Source organism: Euphorbia lathyris, chromosome 4, assembly GCF_963576675.1.
Source record: "Euphorbia lathyris chromosome 4, ddEupLath1.1, whole genome shotgun sequence".
Taxonomy (NCBI): Eukaryota; Viridiplantae; Streptophyta; class Magnoliopsida; order Malpighiales; family Euphorbiaceae; genus Euphorbia; species Euphorbia lathyris.
Window position 1 is genome coordinate 44,633,631 of NC_088913.1, and position 9,686 is coordinate 44,643,316.

Consider the following 9,686-nt stretch of genomic DNA (forward strand, 5'->3'; position numbering starts at 1 on the left):
ATTTGAAAATTGAAAATAAGATTTATATCTATCATGAATTCATGATATAAAGTAGAGATTTGAAACTAAAGAAATTTTACTTATATACATTTACTCGAGACGTTTTTTGATAAAATCGTATCGGAGATTTGTAAAAATATTTGTAAAAATATTGCCCGTATAGAAATATTATTTCTACCAATAATGATAACCTTAAAATATGCTTAACATAATTTTTAAAATTAAAGTGTTAAAAACATATGAAATATATACTTTAACAAAAATTATATGTTTATGAAAAATTACTATTAATTTTTGAAAAGTGTTGCACTTTAAAAAAAATGTTGCATATTATACTTTACTTAAACTTGAATAACAATATGCAAAATAAATAGCATTCATTCTCATTCGTTGCATTCATTCGTACTTAAAAAATAAAATGAATATGAAATACCTCCTCCCACACTTAATTTGGACCATGTCCTCATTGGTGCAAAAAGCGATAAAACACGAAAAATAGTACGAAAAAACCATACGAATTAGAAATGAAAAATATAGTACGATAACATTCAAACATAATAATAATAAAGAAAATTGTATCAAACATAATTTTAAATATTGTACCAAGGTAACAAGACATAATAAAAAGAATGGAAATGAGTTAAAGATAGAAAGGATAAAACCTATCAAGGCGAAGGTGGTGGAGAAGGCGTAGTCGCAACTCCTTGGCGTCGGAAGAAAGAGAGCAACCGGCGACGAGTAGATTTGTGCTCACGACTCAACGTAGTGATCCTTGAACTCATTTCGGCATTGTTGGCAACGACTTCATCTAACCGCAAATTCATGTGACGGTTATGCTCGTTCATTTGTGTCAAAACACGTTGCCAACCAACTTGTTCTTCAACATTCGGTTCCACAGTGGCTTGCTCGGTGGCATTAACATCAACATTCTCCTCCTCCTCTTCTTCTTCATCAAATTCCTCTTCATCTTCCTCATCATCATCTTGGGCACCTAAACCTTGAGAACCCGAGGCTTCACTACCCATGGTAGCAAAAACACGTCTTGTGCGATCCGCATAAGATATAAAAGCGGGTGGTCCCATTTTCTTCAATAAATTGGCCCTTTGAAGTGCCGTGAGATCCAAGAAAGGTAAACCAACATGAGGCATATTTTGATAATCCGCTAATTCACCTCGAGCGCCCAAAACAATGCCGGTAATTAAATTACCCATAGGCACTTGCTTATTGTGGGACTTGGAAGCTCGAACTAAATTAGTAAATATCATCTCAATACTATCAATTGTCAAACCTTTAAAAATAGCATCTAACACAACCAAATCACGAACTTGCACTTTTGAACTTTCAACCCGACCAAATAAGGAGAATGATAAAAACTTGTGAAAGAAGAATATACAATCATCCTTAAGTAGCTTACTAGATGTATTCTTTGGACTAAAGACATCTAAACCGGTTAAAGTATTCCAAACCGTGTGTGAATCAAAAGGCTTTGGCTTTGAATAAAAATTTCGAGTAGGAAAACCAAACCAACGGTTCATGGCCGCATACCCAACATCATAACGGACTCCATTACTCCGAAAAGAGATAACTCCTTTCTTCTTGTCATAGGTTAGAGTAACCAAAAACTCAATAATATGCGATTTAAGACTAGGAAAACACATACTAGCAAATCGTTTCCAACCAAGAACGGTAAGAAATTCATCAATACGCTCGGTAAAAGAAAGTGTGTTTACCGTGTCGGTGTCAAGAAAAAGCATGTCGATGAACTCTATTTGGATATTAGAAAATCGGCGATATTTGCGTCCTTCGGCTTCTGTCGTAATATCGAACGGTGCTCCCGTAATCGATTGACTTCGGTGGCCTTAGCTTTGTTTGCAACGGTCTTTTGTCTTGGCATATTTTGTTTGTGAAATTGGTGAATGGAAAGAAGAAAAGATGAAAGGATGAAAGTTAGAATAAAAGATAATGGTGGTGAATTGGGGAAGAAGAAGATGAATAGGGTAAATATTTATGGGGAAGATGAGTGAATCTTGGTATTGGGAAGAGAAAAGATGATTGATTGGTGTAAAAAGAGGTGATTTAAATAGGTGTAAGTAATAGGTATTGATTAGGATAGGTGAATAGAGTAGTAAATAGAATAGGAATAGGAAAGAGAGTGAAATTTCGCCCCTAATCCCGTCCCTGTAGGTCGCAAGTCGCGACTGAGATTTTGAAAATCTCAGTCGCGACAGCAAGTAGGGAGAGGGACGAAATTTTGCTGAAAATCTTTTCCTCTGCTGTCTCAACTGAGAATTCGTAATCTCAACTGAGAATTTGAAAAATCTGGGTAAAATTGGGACTGTTTTTGGTGATTTTAACACTTCTAAACCAATTCCTCTTAGAAGTAAGTGACATTAATGTGAATATTAATCCCTGAAACTGAGATAAACAAAACTGAAATATTAAATTAAAGGAAAACCAAAGGTTGTTCCTTAAATAAAAGAATTAAACTAAAGAATTAATGCACTTTTATTTATTATAATCTAAAATAGAAACAATACCATAATATATATATATTTACATAGAAACATTAAAAAAACATAAATTACAAACAAACACTCATATATATTAAATCAATAGAAACTCAAATTATATCCCTAAGTAGATGACAGACGACGTGCATTGGCCCTGTTAATCTTCGTTTGAATGAAGACGCTCTCTGGTGCAGAAAGGAATGTTGGACCAGAACGGAAAACTCGTTTGACAAGTCCCTCATTCTCCAAGAACTCGTAGTCTAGAATAGGGAATGGTTCTGTATCAGTCCAAGGGACAGAAATGGTTCCCTTGGCTCCTAATATGATTCCACAAATGATGTTGGCGAACCCAATCTTCCGTTTCTTCGAACGGGAAGCAGCAACTAACCCCTCCATTAGAATCTTTGAGGAGTTCACAGAGTTGCCTTAGAAAATGTCGCCCAACACATAGAGATCAGTATCTTTCACAATATTTCTACTGACTCGACCAAAAAGGCTGTGACAGAGGAACTTATGCAGATACAGCATGGAATTAGAATTAATGGATTTGTTGAAGGCAAGACGTGGATTGAATTGCCAAAATCCTGTTAACATCCTCCATATATCTCTAGAAGTCATATCCCTTCCAGGATGGCGTTGAGTTGTGTCTCGGGGTGGAAATCCAAACCAATTATGAAGTTCTGGATATCCAAAAGTGAATACCTCCTCCTCACAATGAAAACTGAGACGAACACGTCTCTTGTTGACGAACCTAACGGTGGAGAAAAATTCCAGAACCCAATCTCCAATTATAGGAAATTTCATAGAAACAAATTTGGACCAACCCAAATTAGTCAGATAGCGATCAATGTCTTCGCTTATCCCGAGTTCCTCGTTCAGAAACTCGTCCAGATACAACATGCCAAAGAATTGAGCATATTTGAATTGCAGAAAGCGTTTCCCCTCGTCATGGTTATAAATGGGAAACTATGCACCATATCGATCGGAGATATCAACTTTCCCTTTTTGAGAAGAAGTGCGTTTTTGAACATTTTTCAAAGACTTAGTCATGTCTGTGAGAGAAAAGAAAATGAAGTCTGTAGGATTTGAGAATTTTCAGAAAGATGAAATGAAATGGAAGAAGTCTGATCCTACAGGAATATATAAATCCTATAAGTGAAAGGTTGTGTGTGTCAGAAAGAAAAAGGTGCCAAAGTGATACCTCTTTGATTCAACTGACAGAAATTTTAAAGAAGGAAGACTGTAATCCCTTACAGTTATTTCAATTACAAAAAGACAGAAAATCTCAATTGAGATTTTCGGAATCTCAACTGAGATTTCCAAATCCTGGAATATGAAAAATCTCAACTGAGATTTTGGAATATTTAATTTCTCAATAACACTTAACACTTAATGAAATCATTTTCAAAACATGACTAAATTAAAATTTTAATGCGAACAAAACTCATTTGTACACAAAAATAAATATATAAAAATAAATAAAAATTAAAGTAAATAAAATTAAAAATAAAAATAAATAAATTAAAAGTACGAACAAAAAATAATAAAAAAACTATAAATTAAAACATGAAAACTAAAGAAATTAATTTTCATAAAATTTATACACGGATTCAATTGCTTGAATTGGAGCTCCGTCGAAATAAATCTTGCAACGATTACCATTGACCTTAAATCGTTCGCCATTAGACTTTTCTAGCTCCAATGTTCCGTAATCAAATGTTTTAACAACCAAAAATGGTTCAGCCCATCTAGATTTTAGCTTACTTGGAAATAATTTTAATCTCGAATTAAAAAGTAAGACTTTATCCCCAACATTAAAGTTTTTAATTTTGATTTTGGCATCATGCCACTTTTTAATTTTTTCCTTATAAATTCTTGCATTTTCGTAGGACAAGTAGCGTAATTCATCCAACTCGTTTAAGTCAAACAAACGCTTTTTCCCTGCGCTTTGCAAATCATAATTAAGGGTTTTTATAGCCCAATATGCTTTATGTTCTAATTCAACCGGCAAATGACAAGATTTACCATAGACTAATCTATAAGGTGTCATTCCGATAGGTGTTTTAAATGCAGTACGGTATGCCCATAATGCATCGTTAAGTTTATGTGCCCAGTCTCTTCTAGAAGACGAAACTGTTTTTTCAAGTATCCATTTGAGTTCTCTATTTGAAATTTCTGCTTGACCATTCATTTGAGGATGGTACGGTGCAGAGATACGGTGGTGTACTCCGTATTTTCTCATAAGTGACTCAAAAGCCCTATTTACGAAATGAGTACCACCGTCGCTTACCATAACTCTAGGAACTCCAAATCGACAGAATATTGAATTTAAAAACTTAACAACTACTTTAGAATCATTTGTCGGGGTTGCAATTGCTTCAACCCACTTTGAAACATAATCTACGGCTACTAATATATAATTTTTGCCAAAAAAAAGAGGAAAAGGACCCATGAAATCAATTCCCCATACGTCGAAGATTTCAACTTCCAATATGTTCGTAAGAGGCATCTCATCTTTCCTTCCTATATTCCCTGTTCTTTGACATTTATCACAGCGGATAATAAATGAACGGACATCTTTAAACAGAGTAGGCCAAAAGAATCCGCATTCAAGTATTCTAACTGCTGTTTTGCTTACGCTATTATGACCTCCGTAAGCGCTAGCATGACATTCTAACATTATAGAGTCATGTTCAAACTCACTAACACATCTCCTAAGTATTCCATCGCCGCATGTTTTGAACAAGAACGGATCTTCCCAAAAATATTTCTTAACTTCTGAAAAGAATTTCTTCTTTTGCTGAGAAGTCAATCCATCTGGCACAACATGTGCGGCTAAGTAATTGGCTATGTCCGCATACCATGGAGCTATGACACTTTGTACTTGCATGAGATGTTCATCGGGTAAATCATCTCGAATGCCTGATGTTTCACCGATGGGTCCGTTTTCATCCTCAAGTCTTGATAGATGATCGGCGACCAGGTTTTCAACTCCCCTTTTGTCTTTAATCTCAATGTCAAATTCTTGTAATAGTAAAACCCATCTAATAAGACGTGGTTTCGCATCTTTCTTAGCAAATAAATATCGTAAAGCTGCATGATCAGTATAAATGATGACTTTAGATCCTAACAAATAAGATCGGAATTTATCACATGCAAAAACTACTGCTAACATTTCTTTTTCAGTGGTGGTGTAATTTAGCTGTGCACCGGACAAAGTGTGAGTCGCATAATATATAACATGAAGTTTCTTATCCTTCCTTTGACCTAATACACATCCTACAGCTAAGTCACTCGCATCACACATAATTTCGAAAGGTAGATTCCAATCGGGTTTCGATATTATAGGTGTACTTACTAAAGCCGTTTTCAAGGTATTGAAGGCTTGTAAACAATCTTTATTAAAATCAAAAGTTGAATCCTTCATAAGCAAATTAGTAAGTGGTTTGGAGATTACAGAAAAGTTCTTTATAAACCGTCTGTAAAAACCTGCATGACCCAAAAATGATCTCACTCCCTTAACAGTGGTTGGTGGGGGTAATTTTTCTATAACTGAAGTCTTTGCTCTGTCCACCTCTAAACCTTTTTCAGATATCTTATGACCTAAAACAATTCATTCGTCTACCATGAAATGACATTTTTCCCAATTTAATACTAAATTCGTTTCCTCACATCTAGACAATACTTTATCTAAGTTCTGTAAACATGCATCGAAAGAATCTCCATAAACTGAAAAATCATCCATGAAAACTTCCATTATGTCTTCAATGAAGTCATTAAATATTGCTGTCATACATCGTTGAAATGTTGCTGGTGCATTACATAGACCAAAAGGCATTCTCCTATATGCAAATGTTCCGTAAGGACATGTGAAGGTTGTTTTATCTTGGTCATCCGGGTAAATGTAAATTTGAAAGAATCCGGAATAACCATCTAGGAAACAATAAAATGCATGCCCGGCTATCCTTTCGATCATTTGATCAATGAAAGGTAGAGGAAAATGATCCTTCCTAGTAGCTTTATTTAGGTTCCTATAGTCTATACAAACCCTCCAACCGGTGGTGGTTCGTGTAGGTATCAGTTCACCTTCATCATTTCTTACAACAGTTATGCCTCCCTTTTTAGGTACACAATGGATTGGACTAATCCACTCACTATCCGAGATCGGATAAATGATTCCATTGTCTAAAAGTTTAGTAATCTCATTTTTTACTACTTCTTTCATGTTCGGATTTAAGCGTCTTTGCCTATCCGCTTTAGGTGGCTTATCCTCTTCTAAGTGAATTCTGTGCATTACTATACTAGGATTAATTCCTTTTAAGTCTGAAATTTGCCATCCCATACTTCCTATCCTATTTCTAACAACTTCTTTCAATTTTTCTTCTTGATCGTTTGTTAATTTGTTAGAAATAATTATAGGTAGAGAATCGCCTTCGCCTAAGAAAGCGTACCTCAAATGACTGGGTAACTCTTTAAGTTCTAATTTAGGGGGTGTTACAATTGAAGGCGAAACTGGTCCATCTTCTCGAATCAAAGGCTCTGGGTCCTTATCATCTAATTCCTCACCTATTATAGGTTCAATTATTTCTTCACTTTGAATTACATCATTGACACATTCCTCGACTAAATCAAGTTTCATATAAGTGAATTCCTCCATAGGGTATTTCATCGCTTTGTTCATATTAAACTCGACCTTATCTTCTCCTATCCTTAAAACTACTTTCCCTTCCGACACATCTAGTAGGGCGCGTCCCGTGTTCATAAACGGTCGACCAAAACATCTTCAATTATACCATATGGCCTCTTAGTGGTTTGATCCGCTAATTGCAAAACCATATTGGTACGTTTGATATCTTCTTCTAAACCTAACTTGTTAAAAATAGACAACGGCATTAAGTTTATACTTGCTCCTAAATCACAAAGACAACTTGGGAATTCAATATCTCCCAATTTACACGGAATGGTAAAACATCCGGGATCCTTGAGTTTTGTGGGCAAATTACTTTATACTATTGAACTACAGTCTTCAGTTAACGAAATGGATGAAATTCCTTCCCAACTGATTTTCTTCGAAATCAAATCCTTTAAAAACTTACCATAGTTAGGAATTTGTGTGATTGCATCCATAAATGTCAAATTGATGTGCAAATTTTTGAGTTTATCCAAAAACGTTAGAAGTTGTTTATCATAGTCCTTATTTCGGACTTCGTGCGGAAAAGGTGGCTTGGGTACAAAAGTTTTGGTACTTGTGTCAAATGGTGAACTATTTGTGTTTAAGATATCTTCTTTGGACTTTGGTAAATCAGTTCCTGGTAATGTTGTATCTTTGGGCATTTCAGGCCCTTGATAATTTTTTTCCTGAACGAAGAGTAATAGCCTTCACCTGCTCTTTCGGATTTTCTTCCGTATGGCTGGGAAGACTTCCCTCTTTTCGGGGTGGAATTGATTTAGCAAGTTGACCAATTTGAACCTCCAAATTATGGATGCTAGATGAGTGGTTTTTAATAAGCTGATCGAATTTATTTTCGATCCGTTTAAAACCATCGTCGTGATTACTTATTTTTCCACTGATAGCATCTATAAATTTGTCGATTTTAGAAGATAAAGTGCTAATCGTATCTCTTGACTGATTTTGATAATTAGTGGTACGATTTTGATTAGCACTTGTATTATTGTTATTGTTATCTTTCCAGTTAAAGTTAGGATGATTCCTCCATCCAACATTATAGGTATTAGAATAAGGATTATTAGTTTGGTTTTGCCCTTGGACAAAATTTACCTGTTCGATCTCACTCATATTTTCGTAGTCCATATCCGTTTGGAATGGATTACCATTGGTATCGCGTGGTGCCATAAATTTATCAATTTTGTGCGATAAAGCAGAAAATTGGGCTTGTAGCATCGCGACTGGATCAAGTTCAACTATACCTTTAACTGATGGTGTGATTGAGGATGATGGTTTTGCCACCGGTATATGTCCACGTTCCGCGGGCCACATACTGCTATTGATTGCCATTTCCTCCAAAAGTTCTCTCGCTTGGGCTGATGTTTTCTTCATAAATAGCCCTCCCGACATAGCATCTAATGAACCCCTAGTTGTAGGATTTAGTCCATTGTAAAATGTTTGCATTAAAAGTTCAGCGGGTAATTGGTGGTGTGGGCATAAACGTTGAAGTTCTTTAAAACGTTCCCAAGTTTCATAAAGAGTCTCATTGTCATTTTGAGAAAAAGATGTTAACTCCTTTATGACTCTTGCGGTTTTTGCTAAAGGAAAATATTTAGATAAAAATGCTTGGGCTAATTGTTCCCAAGTGGCAAAAGTTGCGGCTGGCATAGAAGTTAACCATTCTTTGGCTCTATCCTTCAAAGTGAAAGGAAAGAGGTGAAGTTTGATTGCTTCTGCAGTCACATCTGGGATTTTAAAAGTATCACAAATTTCAAGGAAATTTGTTAAGTGGGTGTTAGGATTTTCGTTAGGTAACCCGTAAAATGTTACATTATTTTGCAACATATTAAGCAAAGCTGGCTTAATTTCAAATTGATTTGCGGTGATTCTGGGTCTAACGATACTATTGGTCACACCGGCTACACCTGGCCTAGCGTAATCCATAAGTGTTGGTGGGTCTGCCATTTTTTCTGGCTCGGTATATGTTTTTACTGGGGTCTTATTTTTGTTTTTCTTATTTTTCTTGTTCTTCCTAATGGTTTTCTCAATTTCTGGGTCTATAGGGTCTGGTAAAATGCCTGAACTTCGAGAACTGCGCATGAACCTGAAATCTTGCACGAACCGAAACTACCTACAAAACAGAATTTTGAAAAATAAATAAATTAGTAAATGAAAATGATTAAATTATAAAAGTTAAAATAAGTATGTTTAAACCTAGATTCGAAATAAAACACGAAAAATTTAAAATTTTGTCAAAAATTTTGGCGTTCCCCGGCAACGGCGCCAAAAACTTCTTGAGCGATTTCCGCAAGTGCACGGTATACGCTTGTAGTAATAAAAGATATCGAACCCACAGGGAACGCTTTTTAACTAAAACTTTATTTAATTCGGTTTAGTCACGTGTTTAGGTTTAATAAAAGAAATACGTTTTAATTGATGGAATTGGTTTTGGTAAATTAGGATTAGATAGAAGGATTATATCGAATTTAGAGAACAGTTCTGTTTTGGAA

At 35.3% G+C, this 9,686-nt stretch overlaps 1 non-coding gene across 1 annotated transcript; it reads left to right on the forward strand.

Moving 5' to 3' along the window:
* Positions 1–8,656: 8,656 nt before the first annotated feature.
* Positions 8,657–8,763, forward strand: LOC136228260 (small nucleolar RNA R71). The gene has a single exon (XR_010688588.1). It is a non-coding gene; the product is annotated as a small nucleolar RNA R71 (small nucleolar RNA).
* The last annotated feature ends 923 nt before the right edge of the window (positions 8,764–9,686 follow it).